General features: G+C 39.1%; 1 pseudogene; it reads left to right on the top strand.

The window, feature by feature from the left end:
- The first annotated feature begins 2604 nt into the window (after window positions 1-2604).
- LOC148041076 (DEAD-box ATP-dependent RNA helicase 38-like) lies at window positions 2605-17469 on the top strand (annotated as a pseudogene).
- The last annotated feature ends 4192 nt before the right edge of the window (window positions 17470-21661 follow it).

Here is a 21661-nt window from a genome sequence, read left to right as displayed (position 1 = left end):
AGAAGCCAAGGGTGGTGGTAGACAAAATAGAGAAAGGGAGCTAGATTACAAGAGGTGGGTGCCCAAAGCACATTGTTATAATATATTTACAAGAAGGATAGAATGGAAAGTTGATGTGGTGAAAGAGAGAAGAAAATTGCATATAGCCAGCAGTCTGCACCTTTATAACTTCAAATTAGTGAAGAATCTGAAAAAAGTTTCTTCTGCAACTTTGTAGACTAGATCAAAACCAATCGGGCTACGAGAGAATTTTCTTGAAATTTTCTTTTCGTTGGGAGTTATTGAGATTATAAAAAATGGCTTCCAAAAGCTGCTTTGATTTTAGTCTCCCATATATATATATAAATACATATAAGCATGTGACAGAAGGGATCCATGCTTGTAAGCTTTTGTGTAAGATCCAAATAACACCATGATGTGGATATTGACTTGTGTGCTAGGGTGAGGTGTCCTCTAATGATGGTGATAGATTCCAAATCTCTTTGATGCAGGCAGAACCCACGTGTAGATGGAGGTTAGTCCTTTGTAAAATCTATGCACTCACTCAACTCCTAGGTGTAATCCATTTCCATCTTTACTAAGATAACCATCATTTTTACCCTTTACATTGACATCCCTCCTAAGAACTTGTTCCCCCCATTCGCTAGAGTTATCAAAATCGAGAAGCAATGTAGCATACCTAGTGCTTGAAGAGTAAACCCAAAGTGATATGGTAAGGCTCTTGATAGGGGATTTGACCAAATTTTGCGATAGAAATCTGGTTTGTAAAAAACCTGGATCATTAGCCCTCCCCTTAGGCTATAGGCATTCATGCCTCTAGCTTGCTAATGATGGTCCAATAGAGCAAGGAGGACTGCACCCCCTCATTGGTGGCTCTTCATTAAATGACTGCTCCAAATTGTCCCTATCTCTTTGAAAATAAGGCTTCAATCACCATCCATTTACCCTTGTCTTGTGAACTCTTGGGAGAATTTTCTTGAAATTTGCTTGAGAATTTTCTTGATCGGGCTACGAGAGAATTTTCTTGAAATTTTCTTTTTCTTGGGAGTTATTGAGTTTATCAAAAATGGCTTCGAAAAGTTGCTTTGACTTTAGTCCCCCATATATATATATAAATACATATAAGCATGTGACAGAAGGGGTCCATGCTTGTAAGATTTTGTGTAATATCCAAATAACACCATGATGTGGATATTGACTTGTGTGCTAGGGTCAGGTGTCCTCTAATGATGGTGATAGATTCCAAATCTCAGTGATGCAGACAAAAACCACGTGTAGTTGGAGGCTAGTCCGTTGAAAAATCTATGCACTCACTCAACTCCTAGGTGTAATCCATTTCCATCTTTACTAAGATAACCATCCTTTTTACCCTTTACATTGACATCCCTCCTAAGAACTTGTTCCCCCCATTTGCTAGAGTTATCATAATCGAGAAGCAATGTAGCATACCTAGTGTTTGAAGAGTAAAAAACCCGGATCATATCTGTATTCAAAATTGTTAACTGTTTTGAGTAGTTGAATATTTGAATTGCGAAATGATTTCCGTTCGGTGCAAATATGGTATGTATGTTGAAGTGATCTTTAATGGGGAATCTTTTTAACCCCTAACACTTGGCGCTCTTGCAAATTAGTCTTTGGGCATCATGCAAGATGTTTCAGAATGGAAAAGGTACAAAAGATTCATGAGTTAACAGATACAGTTAGAAATGGATTCATGGCTTGAGGAATTTCAGTATTGGACTACTGAAGAGGAGGAATGAGAATCTTTTGCATAGGCTATGTTATAGAAGTTTCAGAATTGGACAACAGAAGGAGAGTTTGAGGCATAGAGTCAGGTATTTCTGAACATACAGTTTCTTGATTTACCTTTAGATGTTGTTGGAAAGATCAGGGAGGTAGTGTGGAAAGAACAGACAAAACAAGTTGCTCCTTTTGGTTTGAAGAATACAGGCAGTGTGTTCATGCAAATTGGCATAATTAAGATCTTTGGAAAAAATTTCAACCATATGGGCTGATTTGTACACCTAAATTGGTCAGGGCAAGATAGAAAAATTAGCGTGGTTATGTGAGACATCACTATGAATATTGTGCATCTGGATCTTAGCAGTAGAATAATTTGAGATAGAATAGGTATATGGGGTATGTCTGTTGAAAAATATAGGGGTGAATATTTTGGAATCTACTATACCAGGCTACAAGCAAAATTAGAACATGAAGAGAAACAGAAGAAGAAAGAACAACAAAGATTTAGTAGTGGCAGTCAGGTGGATATCCTAGATTTAGGGTATCTAAGTGATCAAGAAGTACAAATTGAAGAAGTAGGCCCTAATCATGCAGCAGAAGATGTTGTTACTGATTAGCAATTACAGATTACACAAGGTGAGGAGGAGAGAAATAGAAACCTATTTGTGGGACTGCTAGCATGGTCTCAAATTTAGAGACGTGGAAGGAGAAAACTAAGGCTTCAACTATTGCCTAAAAAACTAGCAAGAAGAAAGGTTGCAGCAACACAATAGCCAGGATCAATTGCACAACCCCCTAATCCAGCAAATCTCAAAGTCAAATTTGCAAACTTCATGGGTGAGTCCAAAAAGAAAGTCCCCGATGGTAGCTCAATTCAACACAAAATGGGAAGCAACTGGACTAGGAGTATTGTATGGAGATGATGTGAAAAAGCAGCAACTTGCTACCACATTGGAGGGTAAGGCTATGAACTGGTTTATATAGTATGGTGCAACCCATTTTGCTGATACACAAGCATTAAAAATAGCATTTCTGGTAAGATTCAGGTGGAAAACACCCACTGATATTCTGAAGAAGCTGAAAATAATGAAACAGAAGAGGCTCCTTGTGGAGAATTATGCACAATAGTTTTTAGATTTGAATGGAAGACTTGCACCCAATGAAAGGACAACCAATGAGATGCTAGGGGAATATTTCTATAATGGGTTGAGGAAATCCCTTAGAACTGCAGTAGCCAGTATAGATATTCCTGGAGGTGTAGGAGGATTTAATCAGTTGGTAGCTGCTAGAAGAGCAAAGAAAAGGTTGGGAACCATCAAACAGAAGAAGAAGTAGTAGTATAGCATTGATTCAGATTTAGATAGTGATTCCAATTCAGACTCAAATTTAGAGTCGACTCAAATTCGGATTCAGAAGATGGCAGTTCAGATTTTGATTCTGATGATTCAGAAGATGAAAAATGAAATCCAGAAGCATGAAGAAGAAAAGGAAAGAGAAGTAGAGAAAGTAAAGCTAGGGGAAAGAAGGACAAAAATGGAAAGGGAAAGACAAAGAGCAAGTCTCAGAACCTGAATTAACAAATTATTGCAACTTTGAAGAGTACGGGAATTTCAAGATATCAGAAGAAGGACAAACCATATTGTAATACATGCAAGAAGCATGGGCACACAGATGCTACTTGTTGGTATAATCCTAACAATAGGGCAAACCCAAGACAACAAATGCCCCAAGGGAAAATGCACAAGCTACAAAAGCAGTAGAACTAGACAGAACTAGGGCAATGGAAGGTCCACCTAGAAGTTTTCAGGGGAGAAATAACTGGGGACCACAAAATCCTCAAGGATTTGATAGTCTGAATGATGGCCCATGCACATATTATGGAGGAATGAATCAGAGTCAGGATCTGAATTGCTCTTTGTGGTGTAAACATAGAGAGGAGAGAGGTATTCCTATTATCAGATATAACAATCAGAGACCACCTGCACACGCACAACAAAATAGGCCACCACAGGCTAATGTAGTCATTGTGGAGGAAGTTGGGCAAGTCAATGAACCTGTGTTACAGATACAATAAGGGGACTATCTCAACGTGTCGCATGCCTAGTGTGACTATTCAAATTGCATACAGGTGGAGGAGATTCCTGAAAAATCGGCATCAGTTCTAGTTGTTACAAGATCAGGTGGAAAGCATGTGACTGATCTTGTTATATCTCATAAGGAGATGAAACACCCTTAGTATTGGGAGAATCAAAGACAGGTGAGACATGGATGTTTGAAGGAAATTCAAGAGAGAATGCTCCATCTACATTTCAGAAATGGGTACATGAAGTCTTTACTCCATACTTGACAACATTCATGAGAATCTTTCTAGATGATTTTAGTGTGTTTGGGAAGGCTGTGGATCACCTTAATCAACTCAGATTATGCTTTGAAAGATGCAAAATGACAAGGTTGAGTCTTAATCTAGCCAAATGTCGTTTTGCTGTTAAAAGAGGGATTTTACTGGGGCATATAATTTTTGAAGAAGGAATACAGGTTGATCCCAGGAAAGTGGTAGCTATACAAAAGGCCAAGGCACCAGCTAATTTGAAAGAATTGAGCAGATTTGTTGGACAGATCAAGTGGCATAACAGATTTTTGAAATATTTGTCTCATGTCTATGTTACATTGACCAAGTTGATCAAGAAGGTTGTGAAGTATGTCTGGACAGAAGAACAGGAAAAAACATTTAGATTATTGAAGAAGATGTTACAAGTAGCACCAATAATGCAGCCTCCTGATTGGAGTTTACCATTCCATGTGTTTGAAGATGCCTCTAATATTGCAATGGGAGCTATGTTAATGCAGGAAAAATAGAAAGGCTAGTTTATACCAGTTTATTATGCAAGCAAGGTGATGACAAGAGCAAAAAGAAATTATTATGTTACCGAAAGGGAGTGCCTAGGAGTTATATTTGCGCTGAAAAAGTTCAGGCATTATTTCTTGGGAAATTCAATCATAATTCATGTGGATCATCAGGCATTGAACTATTTGGTGAATAAACCACAACCAACAGGAAGATTGGCTAGATGGATTCTGTTATTCTAGGAATTTGATTATTCCATTGTGCATAGACCTAAGGGAGCATTTGATTGCTGATTATTTAAGCAGATTGGAGTCAGGAGAACCTCCTAAAGGGATACCAGATGATTTACCTAATGTAGACTTATTTCAGATTCAGGCAACCAAGTCAGGTGATTGGTATGAATAGATGCTTAATTACCTTACTGAAGGGGTATTCCTTGAGGGAATGACAAAAGAACACAAGAGGAAGTTGGTATTAAGAAGTGCAACCTATTCAGTAATTGGAGGATATTTTTATAAAAGAGGAGTGGATCACATTATCAGGAGATGTGTTCCTGACAGTCAGTAGAGACATCAGTGTTAATTGAAGCTCATACAGGAAATTCTGGAGGTCACTTTTCAGGTGACATAACTAGTAGAAAAATATTTTAGAATGGTTTATGGTGGCCAACAGTAATGAGAGATTCACATCATTATGCAAAGGCTTGTGATAAATGTCAAAGGGATGGATATCCAAGGAATTAGGATAGAATGAGGCAGCATCCAGTTTTGCCATTGCGTCCTTTTGAGAAGTGGAGAATGGATTTTATGGGTCCATTCAAGCTAGCAATAGAACTTTCAAGAAACATATATATTTTGGTTGCTATAGATTATTGTACCAAATGGGCAGAAGCTATTGCATTAAAGGATAATAAGGCAAGGAGTGTGGCCTATTTCCTGTATAATAACATAATGACGAGATTTGACTGCCCAGTAGAACTTGTATCAGATCAGGGAGCATTTTCTTAACAAGGTGATTAAAGTTCTAACTGAAACTCATATGATTAGCCATAAAATGTCCTCAATATATCATCCACAGGCCAATGGATTAGCTGAGAACAGTAATAAGATTTTGTTAAAATTCTTAAAAGGACCATTTCAAAAAATAGGAAGGATTGGGATCTGAAATTTAATTAAGCATTGTGGGCATTTAGAACAGCCTTTAAGGTTAATATAAAACTCACACCATTCAGATTGGTCTATGGCATGGAAGCTGTGGTTCCAATGGAGTTCATAGCACCATCTTTAAGGGTGGTAGTTTCAAATAGATTAACACAGGAGGATTCACTTAAACAGAGATTGGAGCAGTTGATGTCTTTGGATGAAGACAGATTTCACAGTGCTTATGTGGCTACTATAATTCAAAATAGAAGATCTGCATGGCTGAATCACTACTTGAAGAAGAAGAAATTTAAACATGGAAATTTGGTCTTAATGTACAACTCTAAATTGGGCAAGCATTCTGGCAAATTAAAACTCAGGTATGTGGGACCATACATAATTTTTAAGGACTTAGGGCAATGAATATTTCAATTGGTTGATTTGGAGGGTAAATTGTTGCCTAAACTTGTGAATGGTTTTAGACTAAAGTTATTTTTTCTTGACCCCTAACAAGCATGATATGAAGGCCCTAAGAAATAAGATGTAAAGTACTGGAACTCTGTTTGATTCCTGTGTCGGTGAATCCACTTGGCCGTTTTGGATTAGGTGCTTGGAGTAAGAAAGAGTGTGTACTTCCTGAGATGTATTGCAAATGCTTTTCAAGGGAATTCAAATTTTTTCCATGCAGAGTGATTTGATAACGAGATGCTAAATTTGAATGACTTGTGGGTAAAGTAGTGTGGTATTAGTCACATGAGGATCTTTAAGGATCTTGGCATGATAATCTTGGTGAGTCAAGTGAAGAGGCTAAGGAAAATGAATAAGGATGTCATTGATGTTAGTTGTGCATTAACTACTGATACTTCTGTAGTATTTTTAACTTATTGTGCTACAACTGGCATTCCTCCTATTATGGTTTTGCCACAAACAAAATCTAAATTACACAGCTGGTGCAAGGAATTGCCAATGGGGTAGTCTTATTGAGCTGTTTACTTTCCCACATACTTGTGTGGCACTCTCCTCTCCTCTCCTACGAGCAATCACTTGCATATAATATAATTTTGGTCTGCAAGTATGAGTTGAGACACATGATGGCTTTTAGTGTGTTGTTTCCAAAGTCCTTTGCTTTTCACATTTTGGAACACTCAAAACCAATTTGTGTTTCTTTTTTTGTGTTGATTATTTTTTATCACCAAAAACAATAAATGAACTCTTAAGATATCATAGCATTCTTATTTTCTCAAACCTCTACAAGGTTTGCATGCCCAGGTGTCATTTTCCCTGCTTTATACAATTTACAAAGTCACCAATCCATGAGAGCCATGGCTTGTATATTACCCAACATTCGGACAAGCTTTTCTTGATTAATTTGATAAGATGCTAAGGGTACTCCAAATTGCTTCCTCTCTTGTAGATATCTAAATCAACATATGGTTATAGACTATTAGTTTGTAGAAGCTATACAGAAGAAACAAATTGCTGTAGAATGATATCTCAGTCCTCTTGAACTGCTTTGGAAAAGGAACAAAATGCTGTAGAATGAAGATGCTCCATTAGACTTGATTAATAGCAGCAACTTCATGTCAAGAATCGTGTGGTGGGGGGACTTTCTTGAGCTGCGACGCCAAACACACACTGTATACATAAGAGGAAGCTCACTCAAGAACACAAGAAGAGAGATGGAGGCCAAAACGTTTTCTTGCTGATTTCTTCTTCTTCTTCCACACACTATACAATGTACACAAAGTATAGATAAGATACAACATAAAGAAAAGTGGCCTACTAAGTCAAACAGTGAATAACCGACTAAACTAATTGACTGGTGCTATGTCTTTTCCAGCTGTAGGTAGGTGTAACAAACTAAATATAATAAGTGATAAGTTAGTGGCCATGTGAGTATCATAATGACCACCAACGTGCTAAGTGTAGACGTGCGGACCCATCTAGCTAGGCGGTCCATCATCAATGTCCGCACATGTTGAGCTTGCCATCTCAACACTCCCCCTCAAGCTCAACTCTATCTCTGCAACTCCAAGTAAGCTTCAGAACTTTCGAAGCTTCTTTGCACCCAATGGCTTTATGAAAATGTCAGCTATTTGATCCTGTGTATTGAAATATACCAAGTTAATCTCTCCTGTAAGTACCTTCTCTCTCACAAAGTGGTAGTGCACCTCAATGTGTTTTGTCCTAGCATGGAACACTAGATTCCTAGCTAGTTGTATGTTGCTCATGTTGTCACAATGAATGACAACAACTGGACTATCTCCCTGCACATTCAAATCACCTAATAAATTTTGCAGCCATACCACCTCGCATGCTACCATAGTAGCACCTCTATACTCAGCCTGTGTACTCAATAAAGCAATTGTAGGTTGCTTTTTGCTGCTCCATGTAACTGCTCCACTACCAAGGGAAAACATGAATCCACTTGTAGATCTTCTGTCCGACATGCTACCAGCCCAATCTGCATCTGTGTATCCAAAGAATTGTACATCCTTACCTACCTCATAAAAAATTCGATAATGTAAAGTGGACTTCACATACCTCAATATATGTCTAACTGCATCCAAATAAGGCTTTCTAGGCATCTGCATAAACTGACTGACAAGGCCAACATCATAGCTCAAGTCTGGCCTTGTGATAGCCACATAAATCAAACTCCCTACTATCCGCCTGAACATAGTAGGGTCTTCTATCTCATCTCCAACATCAGCACTCAACTTCACATTTTGCTCCAATGGTACTGAAAGAGGCTTACATGCTGTCATAACATACTTGGATAACATATCCAAGCCATACTGCCTATGGGATAGCCATATACCATCATCACATCTGGTCACCTCAATACTAAGAAAGTATCTTAGTTCACCCAAATCTTTCATCTCAAACTTCTTCTTCAAGAAGTCCTAAACTTCAGCAATCCCATTGCCACTGTCACCTGTAATAATCAAGTCATCCACATAGATGACTATGATGACCAAACCTACGTCTCCCTTTCTCACCTAAAGTGAGTGATCAGCATCAGATATACAAAATCTAATATTGACAAGATACTCTCCAATCTTGTCAGACCATGCTCTAGGTGCTTGCTTGAGCCCATAGAGTGCCTTCTTTAACCTGCACACATATGTGCGATGCTCTAAATTCTCATAAGCCGCTGGCTGCTCCATATACACTTCTTCTTGCAATTCACCATGCAAGAAGGCATTCTTAACATCCATTTGCTGCAAACTCCAAACTTTGGCTGCTGCCAAGGAAATCACACATCTAACGGTTGCCATCCTAGCAACTGGATTGAATGTCTCTTTATAATCTATGCCATATGTTTGAGCATAGCCTTTTGCAACTAGCCTAGCTTTATACCTGCTAATTGAACTATCTGTATTATTCTTGACTTTGTAAACCCACTTACAACCAATAGCTTTCTTACCCTTAGGCAAGGGTACCAAATTCCAAGTCTTATTGGCTTCTAATGTAGCCATCTCCTCAATCATTGCTGCATCCCAATGAGAATGACCAACAGCATCCTCAAAACAAGTGGGATCAACATCCTCAACTAGTTTCACCATATAATCATAATGGTGAGCTGCATAACCTTCAAAACCAAATCTTTTAACAAGATATTTGACCCTGCTAGATCTGCGTACCACCGGATCACTCAATGGAGCCTCTACATTACTATGAGCTCTCTATACACTTGGTGTCCTGACAGAAGGAATACCAAACTCATCATCCAAGCTCTCTGAACCACTAGAATCTCTGTCAATTTCCAAATGAGTGGTAGATGCACCATTACCATCCAGCTCTTTCTTCTTTCCTTTGTCCTTCCCTGCAGCACTTTTATAAATCCACCTGAAGATGTGGGGCTACTCCTTAGTCTCCTAGACCAAGGACTCACTGTAGGTGTAGTACCAGATGATGTTTTTGGTCCACTAAGACTCCGTCATTCTTGTTTATCTTTTTGCACATAGCTGTCTTAATCATTATCATCATCCAAAACATCACCAGTAGGTGTATACCAACTTCCCATCTCATCAAAGATAACATCCCTGCTCACTCTAAACTCACCTGTGACAAGGTTATAATAGCAATACCCTTTCTACTCTAAAGAGTATCCAATAAAAACACATTTTTTGCCTTTGGATCAAGCTTCTTCCATAGCTCATCTTGCACATGAACGTATGCAGCACAGCAAAATACCTTCAAGTGTGATACATTAGGCTTCCTGCGAGTAAAGCATTCTGTATGAGTCATCCCATGAATTGCAGTTGTGGGAGTTCCGTTCATAATGTAAACAGTAGTATGGACAGCCTCAGACCAAAATGTTTGGGCATATTCTTTTTAGCCATTAATGCCTGTGCAACTTTTGCAATATGCTTATTTTTTCTTTCTGCAACACCATTTTGTTGTGGGGTATACCTGTAGGTAAATTGCCTCTTTATCCCATGAGTCCTCAAGAAGCCACTGAACTCATTAGAGAGGTACTCTCCCCCTCCATCTGATCTCAAGAACTTTACTTTTAAGCATGTTTCTATTTCAGTGGCTGCCTTAAAAGATTTGAAGTGCTCAAACACGTCACTTTTTTCCTTCATGAAGTATAGCCATAACTTCCTTGAACAATCATCAATAAATGTGACAAAGTATTTGCTGCCACCAAGAGATACATTTTGTGTAGGCCCCCAAACATATGTATGTACTACATCAAGTATATTTCTGCTCACTTCTCTATCATGCGAGAAGGGTTGTCTCGCCTGCTTACGAAAGTGGCATGCTTCACAGACTTTATGCAATTCTGCAACTCTAAATGAAGGCATCCATGTAACCAATCCTCTGGACTGCATTTCAGCCTTTGCACGTTTGCATGTCCAATACGTTTATGCCATTTTTCAATATCTGCAACTACTCCTTTTCCTTTAGCATACATAGCAGCATCCATTGCAGGAATTCCAACATCTAAAGTGAACATTCAGCCAACTCCACTTCCTTTTGTGATCAACCTGCACTTATCATTAAAGTCTTCTACAAAACAAGCTTTTGCATTGAATCGGACTTGCACCCCATGCTCTACAATTTGGCCAATAAATACTATATTCTTTGTAATTGATGGCACATGTAATACATCTATCAGACTCTTTGTCTTGCCATCATACAAGGACAAGGGAACCTTTCCAAAGTGTGAAATTGGGTGGCATGAATCATCACCCGTCTACACATAACTTGGGTTTTGTAAGTCCTGCATCTCTCTAAACCATTCAACATGACAGGTCATATGATTAGATGCACCTGAATCAACATATTATATATCATCATGTGTCCTCTTTCCTGTAACTGCATTCATCATATGTTGCATAACAAACAGATGCTCGTTTTTGTCTTCATTCTATCGTGAAGACGATGCATAGTTTCCTTGCTGTAAGTTACCACTGTGAATATCATCCTTCTTTGTATAGCAATGTGCTGAAATATGGCATTTTTTGCCATAATAATGGCAAACAATAGTAGAATTTCCAGAACCTCTATTCTGCCATCCACCTCTTCCTCTAGAGCTCCCCTTGCCTCTAAGGTTACCTCTGCCTCCACCAGAAACCTGCATTTCACCAAACTGTTGATTGAACTTGTTTTGCTAGTTATCGCCAGCACGTCCCATACCATAGAGTCTCAAAGAGGATCTTCCATGTCCCCTTCCTGAACTCGAGTAAAATGCTTGGACATGTTCACAATTTCTTTCAGACAAATCATCTTGCATATTGATCTCTTCAGTAATAATCATGAGAGAGATCAGCTCATTAAAATCTCGAAATGGCTTCCGTACATATACTGATGAAGTAACAAATGATTTCCATGCCTTCTCATTGTTAAGGCCACTCAGAGTGGATGAAACCAAATCATCATCATCCGGCATTGCATCAATCGCTGCTAAGGCATCTGCAATGCTCCTCACCTTCAATGCATACTCATTAGTAGACATTTTTCCTTTCTTCAAGGCATTTAACTCTTGCTTGAGTTGAATCTTTTATGCCTTTGTATTTACTGAAAACATGCTCTCAAAAATTGTCCAAGCTGCATGTGAAGTTTCTACATTCCTGATATGTCCTAGCATAGTATTATCAATTACTGCAGATAGCCAGTACATCACCTTTTTGTCTTTTGCATTCCACTCTTTCCATGCTTTTAACTCATCTACAGTCGGAGGGATACCCAGATCTGGCTCCTTTTCTTCACCTGAGACAAACTCATAAAGGCCCTTTCCAATGAGGAAGTTCGTCACATAGAACTTCCATGAAGGGTAGTTGTTCTTGTTGAGCTTCTCAATAATGGGATTTCCACTGTTCTCTGCCATTATCACAAACAAGGATATAACACAACAAGCTAGTCTTCTGCAATCTTCCACAACACATGCATAGTAATACACCAAGCAATCTTTTTCACTGATTGTTCAGTAGTACATATAATCTGCGACCTGTTTGTAGATGAACCTTATGTTTGCTTCCTGCAAATACCTCCAAAATTACAAATTTGCAATCTGTAGCCTGTGAACCACTTTTGGTCAATATAGCTGAAATCACAGTGTACCCTGAAACTATTGTCCGCAACCTTGCGGCTCTAAAACGGGGCCTGAAACGGCCTCGGATGCCCAAAATAACTATGAGAAAGGCCTATAAAGGGCATATCTACAGAATATACAATGATCTGCTCGCACACCAAATCTCATAGCAATCTGAGATTTTTGCTCGACCCTGCTTCTGGTGCCTCCACAGGTACTATCCAAGAGAGAGTGGAAGAATGGAAGAGCTTCTAACCCGTTGCTTGCTTGCTCAAACCTTGCTTCTTCTCCTTCACTTCAACCTTCGAAATCAGCTTCTCTTAGTGGCGCACCTCTGATACCATGCCAAAAATCGCATGGTGGGGGGAGTTGCTTGAGCTGCGGCGCCAAACACACATTGTATACACAAGAGAAAGATCACTCAAGAACACAAGAAGAGAGATGGAGGCCAAAACGTTTTCTTGCTGGTTTATTCTTCTTCTTCCACACAATATACAATGTACACAAAGTAGAGATAAGATACAACATAAAGGAAAGTGGCCTATTGAGTCAAACAGTGCATAATTGACTACACTAATCGCTTGGCGCTATGTCTTTGTCAGCTGTAGGTAGGTGTAATAAACTAAATATAATAAGTGATAAGTCAGTGGCCATGTGAGTATCATAATGACCACCAACGTGCTAAGTGTAGACGTGCAGACCCATCTAGCCAGGTGGTCCATCATCAATGTCCACACATGTTGAGCTTGCCGTCTCAACACTTCATAATCGTGATTAGATAAGAATCTCAAGCATGCCAGCTGGGCAATCACGTGACTGTCATAGCAAATCAAGATGCCCTACAAATGGTCTATGAAGTATATCCTCCATTTGTATGCTTCTATGGGAGATAACATCTATCAGAAGTGATGGAAGCAACACCCTTCATTGTGATATTGTTGGTGGGTCCACAACCAGAGAAAACTCTCCAATGATTTTGACATAGCCAGATGCTATAGGGTCTATAATAGCTAATAACAATGTAGAACACCACCACATCTCCCATGTTATACCCCTACAGTTAGCAGACTAGCATGGTACTTAGTTTGACATTGAGACACATCTATTATCAGTTGGGACTTGCTAGTTTGCATGTGGAAATTGATACATGCCTAAAAGTAATGAATGGTCTAGTTAGGTAGAAAAATCTTTCATGTCACTGATCAGTGTAGCTTGTTTGTTGTTTGCTTTTGCCATGCACCATGAGTAGGGCTAATCTATATGTAAATTGCATGTGTTGTGCTTGCAAAAGTGTGTGACAACATTTTATCATAGGATTTAGTCTCTAGTTCTCTAGTAATTGGTGGATACTTTCCTAGCTTGGGATTTAGTCTGTGGTTCTCTAGTAATTGGCAGATGATTTGATGGTTAGCTTGCTTTTATTGCAGGGGTTGAAGGTGATTGACTCATCAATGGAGAACTTGGCAATGGGAGCATAGTAGGCCTTTGGAACTACTTTGAAAGGAAGGGTGAATTTCATTCAAAAGTCTCTAATTGTCTAGTAATTGGAAGTTGACTTGATGGTAATTTTTCTTTTGTTGCAGGGGTTGAAGGTGATTGACTCATCAATGGAGAACTTGGCAACAGGCGCATTGCAGGCCTTTGGAATTGCCTTGAAGGCGAGGTGAATTTCATTCAAAAAAGAAACTACAAGTTGTGGGCTAGATTGTGGGCTAGGTAGGGCAACTATCTTTGCAATGGTTCCATTTTGTACTAGCAGCAAAACATGCCATTGAAATTTATTGGTGAGTATCTGTCATACATATGTTGTTTTGATAGGTTAATACAATGTTCTAGTGGGCAAATCCTCATTGCAAGATATGATGAACATGGACAGCACGAGGAAGTTATTTGCAACAAATGTTGCTTGACATCCTATCTCCTGATTGTGACATGTTTGTTTGTATATTGATAGCATGTGCCACTATGGAAGCCTTAGAAAATGACAAGGAGATGCTTATTGAATCTCCTTGTTGAATTTGCTAAATTAGGACTAGTGACTTAACCTTGTGCAAGTTAGTGTGAGTGCAATTTTAATCACAATGCAAGTAAAATGACAGGTGTAAATGTGAATCCCTCAACAATGTGGGATGAAAATGCAAGCCTATGCCCATGAGGAGGAAGGGGAGGGAGGTGCATGGTCATGCCCATCCACATATGTTAATGGATGCAAGTCAAACTCATGATTAACCTTTGTCTGGTAAAAATTGTGTAAAAAAGGTGATTTTCTTTGCTTGTGCTCTTTTTGGTTGGCTATTGCCTGGTTATCTATTTACCATGGTTTATGTTTTCACGTCATAGGGAGAAAGTGGAGGATATCTTAGATCCCTGACTCAAGGGACAACATAAACAAAAAGAGTTGACTCAGGTTTGTATGACCCTTTTGATTATGCACAATGGCCTAGAGCCATCCTACATCTTGTAATCATGTAATATTGTACTTTAAAAAATAATAATACAATTATCTATTATGAGAAAAAAGAGAGAGATTGTGCTGCATTTTTATTGCAACATCCCAGCTACTGCCATCATGTAGGTAAACGACCTACGCATAGGAGATAGTGCGGATGTGTTAACTCTGATGTGATGACAGGGCTTATGCGTAGGTTGGGAGCATCACGCATAGGACCTGTTGTATAAAATATAAGTTGTGGGTAGGCATAGCTTTGCATACGAGCTATCAAAATTGGACAGTCACACGTGCAAGCTGCCAGACCCTGGTTTATCAAAAGAAACCGAGCTACAGGCCCTGCAAAATTTGGTGCTAAATGCAGAGAAATCTATCTCACAGACATAGAGGGACAGGCACAATCTTTAAGTAAGACAGCCTATTTTTCACTACATATGCTTTTAGGGTTTCACTTTTGTAATAGATACAATCTAGGGTAGAATCATTTAGGGGTAGAAGGTAGCAACCTTGAAGACAGACCTAGAGCTAAGCATCGGATATCTATTGACACTGGGAGAATAACTAGAGTCATAGGGTGGTATCACTCACATCCACACATCACTGTCCTACCTTCTCATGTCGATGAGTACTATTGTGTTTGAGATCAAAGTATAGCTAGTCAAGAAAATAATCTTTATTGCTCTTTTGCAACCACCTTTTAGCATGATCACACCTGCAAGTGAACTTATTTAGGCTTCTGCAACAAATACATTTGAGGATCTAAACCTATCGTGCAAGCTCCTAGAGGTGCTCTGCTCCGAGATGAACTTTGTGAGACATAAGCAAAATCCAATCAGTTACTCTACCTACGTCCTAACTCCACCATACTACCATCTTATTGCACAAGCTCACAATGGGTCGTTTGACAAGACTAAATGTTTCATCCTCGGAATTCTTAGTAGGATTGATCTTTCTTTGAAAGCACCTTAGGTATTCTGTGTCTATCCAACCACAAAATTGGTTATCTAGGTATTTTCATATGTATTTTGAAGGACGTTCCTTTCTAGAATTTGCTCATGTTGTCTAACTTGGTGTGATTTCCCAGCAAAATGATGAGGTGCTTCAAAAGATGGCCAAATTTTTGGGCATCACTTCTTTTTGTGCCATCTCTTCATATTTTACTGACAACAACTATTCTTCAAGAGCAAAGCATGAGTGGATTGTTGATCGAATAGTGATTGGTACACCAACAGAGACCATTAAAAAGTGATGACTACAAAAATCATGAGCGCCAACCACATAAAAGGGTTGGTTTTGATGAAGCTAATCATATGCTTGCATAGGTCTGCTTTATTCTGCATATGATTCTTTCTTTTTTGCATTATTCTCTCTTATAGATTGGGGTTATCTCCTAGAGAACAATGTTTTGACAACAATAATGGTGCACTTTTCTAGAAGCTATGGGTATCACATTTAGAATTTTTTATTGTAGAGCTATGGACTTGAGCGTGTTTTCTCTGTGTTATGCTGGTAATGGTTTCCAGGATTATTCTTCACATATCATTAAGTACATCACAAAAAACTGTGGTGGCTATCAGGTGTGTATATATATGGATATTTTCCCTAATAGCATGTAGAATAAATAAATAACCTTTCTCTTGTTGTATCAAGTCTCTTGGGAAGGAGCTTTGGTGTTATGTTTGCCCCTCTAGCTTTATTTGACACCATTTGCCATGTCATAAGTTGATAATCATTCGTCACATCATCAATTCATAACCATGCTAAATATGGTGACTTAAGTTTGTGTATTTGTATCATGTTACCTTATCTGCGTCATCATAACTCAGAATGGGATCACATTTACACTTCTTGAATGTGCAAGTGTTTTTTTTTTTTTGCAACATTAAATGATCAAGTGAGGGAGTTCACAATAAAGATAGCCCCCAAGGAAAACACTATGTTTGTAAACAAAGAAGATCTCTCTCTTGATGTTATCAAGCAATATCATGTAAAGTGCCCAAATGAATTAGCTAAAATGTCTATGCTTATTGATTGAATATTTCTTGTTGCTGAAAAGTTTGTGCATGCAATTATTTTTGTTAAAACCCAAGTTAGCGCAAGGCAATTACATAATAGACTGGCAACAGTGAGTCGACAACATACACATCCATTCATGGTGGCATATCTTTTGAGGATTGTGACCTCGCCATAAATGAATTCAGGTCTGGAGTGACATGTATTTTGATAAAAATAGATGTGCTTGCTCAAGGTTTTGATCAAGTACATGTAACTGCAGGTTCCTTTTAGGCGTACATATTTGTTTGTTGTGTGTAAACTGTTACGTACAAGATTCTTGAAAATGGACTAGCATGTTTTTTTGTGTAAATTTATTTGACTTTATTAGTATTGTTTGGTTTTTTAAATTGTGAGGCCTTTTTCTGGTGGGGAGCTCAAGTCACTTTCGTGGTCAACTATGATCTACCAGTAAAAAACGAATACCCCCATGAGCCAAACTATGAGTTGTACTTGCACAGAATTGGAAGGAGTGGTTGGTTTGGCAGAAAAGATATGCAGTGATTTTCTTCAATCAAGATGATTTAGATGATATGGGGAGGAGTATATTGAGTGAAAATCTCTTGCAGGTGTTGCTTTCAATCTCTTCGCAAACAAAAGAGACAAAGAAAATTTGAAGAAGATAGAAAGATACTTCAATCGATCTATTCCTGAGGTGCAACATCTTGATGGTTGCATTTTTTTTCTCTTGTTTTAGTAAGGCGATTGTTGTCCTACTAGATGAATAATGACATGTTTGTCATGTTATCATATAAAGCTACAAGTTGCAAAAAAAAGCTAGTCCTGTGTGAAGTTGGTATTGAAGCTTTAATAGCAATGTACTATTCATGTGCAAATGTGATTGAATAACATGCAATTTGTGTAATCTTCCATCTTGAGACTTGTTCTGTAGTCTAAGAAACAAACCCAATCTAGGGCAAAGATTGCTTTGCAATTGGTGATTTGCTATGATTTGCAAGTGTAGAAGCACACATATGTGAGGCCCATAAGGGTTAGGGGGGAATCACTTTAGAATGGAGAGACTTGTGTTGGCTCAATGTGAGTTGGAAACTTTACCTCTAATCTTCCTTACTTTCAACTTGGTGCCTATTGGGATAGTCCCTTGCCATGTGTCCCTCCTGTTTACATCTAAAGCATGTATTTGCAGCCATTAACTCCTTGCATTGTGCAAGTGTTTTCCAAGTTTTTCTATTCTAGGCCCTATTTTTAGATTTTCTCCTCCTTTCAGTCTTTGATCCTTTCCCCTTTCAGAACACTAAAAACCCTATTTTATTACAGATACACATAAGTACTACAACTAGGGATGGCATCTTCTTGAAGACCACATAAGCTATGGCAAGAGGCTTGGACAAATCTAGAGGCAAGGGGACAAAACTCGTTTTCAAACCCTAGTTAAATTTTAGAGGTAAACTTGCCAAGAAGGACTTCTAGGAGTTAGTGACAACCTAAAACTCTGTTACTTTTTGAAAGGAGGTCCTCTCTCTCTGTTCTTGCCAAGATTTTTCTCAAACAACCATGGAGGACAGCCTTCCAACTTCTCTTTTGCTCTTTATGCTCAAGATTTGCATACACAACCTTGGGGAAAGCATCCCATAGACCTCACTAAGCACATAGACTACCATATCTGCCATTTTAAAATAGGGATTTGGGCCATGAAATCAATTTGTTTTGCTTCACATGGTTTACTATCACACAAGCTTCAAGCTCAAGCAAATGGGACACTCAACAAGATGAGAAGCAAAGCCAAATTGACAGCAAGATCTATGGTCCAATCATTAGGGATTTAGATGCCCAAGAGGTATTGAATGTTAACAGGACTGATGTCTGATTTGGATGTTGGCCCAATAGCTCGGGTAAGTTACTCATGAATAGGTGTGCATCATGTGGGTTCAATATAAGGTATTTTAAAAATACAAATTTTTACATTTTTTACATATAGAAGGGTGTAATATAAATGGATTATTTACATATTGAATAAAAAAGGGTTATTTTTCATTCAAAAAAATTCATAGGTAAGGATATTTATAAATAGGCCTTGAATGCACATGATGTAGAGGATATACATGTAGTAACTTTTGCGAGCCCAACAAAGGGCTGAGACATTGAACTTCCAACTTGTGAAGCAATAGGTGGTGGCCCTGGCGGAAGGGGAGGCTGCAAAACCTTTTTAGCCATGAAGGGTTATGAAGCAAAAGAAGGCAAAATCCTAGACATTGAGCTAGAGTTACCTGATTGAAATTGTGCAACATGTGGAATTGGTGCCACATTTGTGTAACATGCCTGTCCAAGCACGTTTTTGCGATCCTTTGAGAAACAAGTCTAAGCGTTGCTGCACGACACTCCCATGGAATTTTTCAGGGTTTGTCGCCTAGGGTTTCCCAAGTCCGTTGAGAAACGAGTCTAAGCGTTGCTGTCGGGCACTCCCATGGAATGTTTCGGGGTTTGTCTCCTAGGGTTTCCCAAGTCCTCCGCGCAACAAAATGTTTGCGACCTAACCCACTAGGATCGACCTGAAATCTAGGTTCCTCATGGTCAAGGTCTCCTGATAGCCTTCTAGGGCTACGGGTCCAGGACATTCTACTTTATGCAGAGATACCCAAGTCAAAATGGATCCATGATGCTGCACTTGGTTCAAAGAGAATGGGAAATGAGAGGGATGTGCCGCTCAACCTCTCTGCTGTGGGTTATAGTCCCATCCCAGTCTCCTAAAACGGTATGAATCGGGTTCTAACTTAAACTACCTAAAGGTCAGACATTGGTTAAACCTTGTAAGAAGCCTCTCAGTTTTTTGGGACCACCCTTCAATAGGATGGACCCGTTGGGGGTTCCGCCCACCTACTTCTCTCAATAGGCATTCTTTATGTCAAGAATCGCGTGGTGGGGGGACTTGCTTGAGGTGCGGCGCCAAGCACACACTGAATACAAAAGAGGAAGCTCACTCAAGAACACAAGAAGAGAGATGGAGGCCAAAACATTTTCTTGCTAGTTTCTTCTTTGTCTTCCACACACTATACAATATACACAAAGTATAAATAAGATACAACATAAAGGAAAGTGGCCTACTAAGTCAAACAGTGCATAACCGACTACACTAATCGATTGGTGTTATGTCTTTGCCAACTGTAGGTAGGTGTAACAAACTAAATATAATAAGTGATAAGTTAGTGGCCATGTGAGTATCATAATTACCACCATCATGCTAATTGTAGATGTGAGGACCCATCTGACCAGGCATCCATCATCAATGTCCGCACGTGTTGAGCTTTCCATCTCAACACTCCCCCTCAAGCTCAACTCTATCTCTACAACTCCAAGTAATCTTTGGAACTTTTGAAGCTTCTCTTGCACCCAATGCCTTTGTGAAAATGTCAGCTATTTGATCCTGTGTACTGACAAGTACCTTCTCTTTCACAAAGTGGTATTGCACCTCAATGTGTTTTGTCCTAGCATGGAACACTGGATTCCTAGCTAGTTGTATGTTGCTCATGTTGTCACAATGAATGACAACTGGACTATCTCCCTGCACATCAAAATCACCTAATAACTTTTGCAACCATACCACCTCACATGCTACCATAGCTGCACCTCTATAGTCGATATCTTTTGTCTGACATGCTACCAACCCAATCTACATCTGTGTATCCAAAGACTTGTACATCCTTACCTACCTCATAAAAAAGTCCATAATGTAAAGTGTACTTTGCGTACCTCAATATACGTCTAACTGCATCCAAATGAGGCTTTTTAGGCATCTGCATAAACTTACTGACAAGACCAACAGCATAGCTCAAGTCTGGCCTTGTGATAGTCATGTAAATCAAACTCCCTACTATCCTCCTGAACATAGTAGGGTCTTCTATCTCATCTCCAACATCAGCACTCAGGCTCACATTTTGCTCCAATGGTACTGAAAAAAGCTTGCATGCTGTCATACTATACTTGGATAACATATCCAAGCCATATTGCCATTGGGATAGCCATATACTATCATCACATCTGATCACCTCAATACCAAGAAAGTAACTTAGCTCACCCAAATCTTTCATCTCAAACTTCTTCTTCAAGAAGTCCTTAACTTCAGCAATCCCATTGTGACTGTCAACTGTAATAATCAAGTCATCCACATAGATGACTATGATGACCAAACCTGCATCTCCCTTTCTCACATAAAGTGAGTGATTAGCATCAAAAATACAAATCCAATATTGACAAGATACTCTCCAATCTTGTGAGACCATGCTCTAGGTTCTTGCTTGAGCCCATAGAGCGCCTTCTTTAACCTGCACACATATGTGGGATGCTCTAAATCCTCATAACCTGCTGGCTGCTCCATATACACTTCTTCTTGCAATTCACCATGCAAGAAGGCATTCTTAACATCCATTTGCTGCAAACTCCAACCTTTTGGCTGCTGCCAAGGCAATCACACATCTAATAGTTGCCATCCTAGCAACTGGATTGAATGTCTCTTCATAATCTATGCCATATGTTTGAGCATAGCCTTTTGCAACCAGCCTAGCTTTATACCTGCTAACTAAACCATCTGTATTATGCTTGACTTTGTAAACCCATTTACAACCAATAGCTTTCTGGCTTCTAATGCAGCCATCTTCTCATTCATTGTTGCATGCCAATGAGCATGACCAAGAGCATCCTCAAAACAAGTGGGCTCAACATCCTCAACTAGGTTCACCATATAAGCATAATGGTGAGTTGCATAACCTTCAAAACCAAATCTTTTAATAGGGTATTTGACCCTGCTAGATCTGCGTACCACCGGATCACTCAATGTAGCCTCTACATTACTATGAGCTCTTTTTACACCTGGTGTCCTGACAGAAGGAATACCAAGCTCATCATCTAGGCTCTCCAAAACACTAGAATCTCCA

Source organism: Lygodium microphyllum, chromosome 1 (assembly GCF_053477565.2).
Source record: "Lygodium microphyllum isolate KBCC chromosome 1, Lygodium_microphyllum_v1.1.10, whole genome shotgun sequence".
NCBI classification, from domain to species: domain Eukaryota; kingdom Viridiplantae; phylum Streptophyta; class Polypodiopsida; order Schizaeales; family Lygodiaceae; genus Lygodium; species Lygodium microphyllum.
The sequence above is the reverse complement of the archived record's forward strand: the minus strand, read 5'-3'. Positions and strand labels throughout refer to the sequence as shown.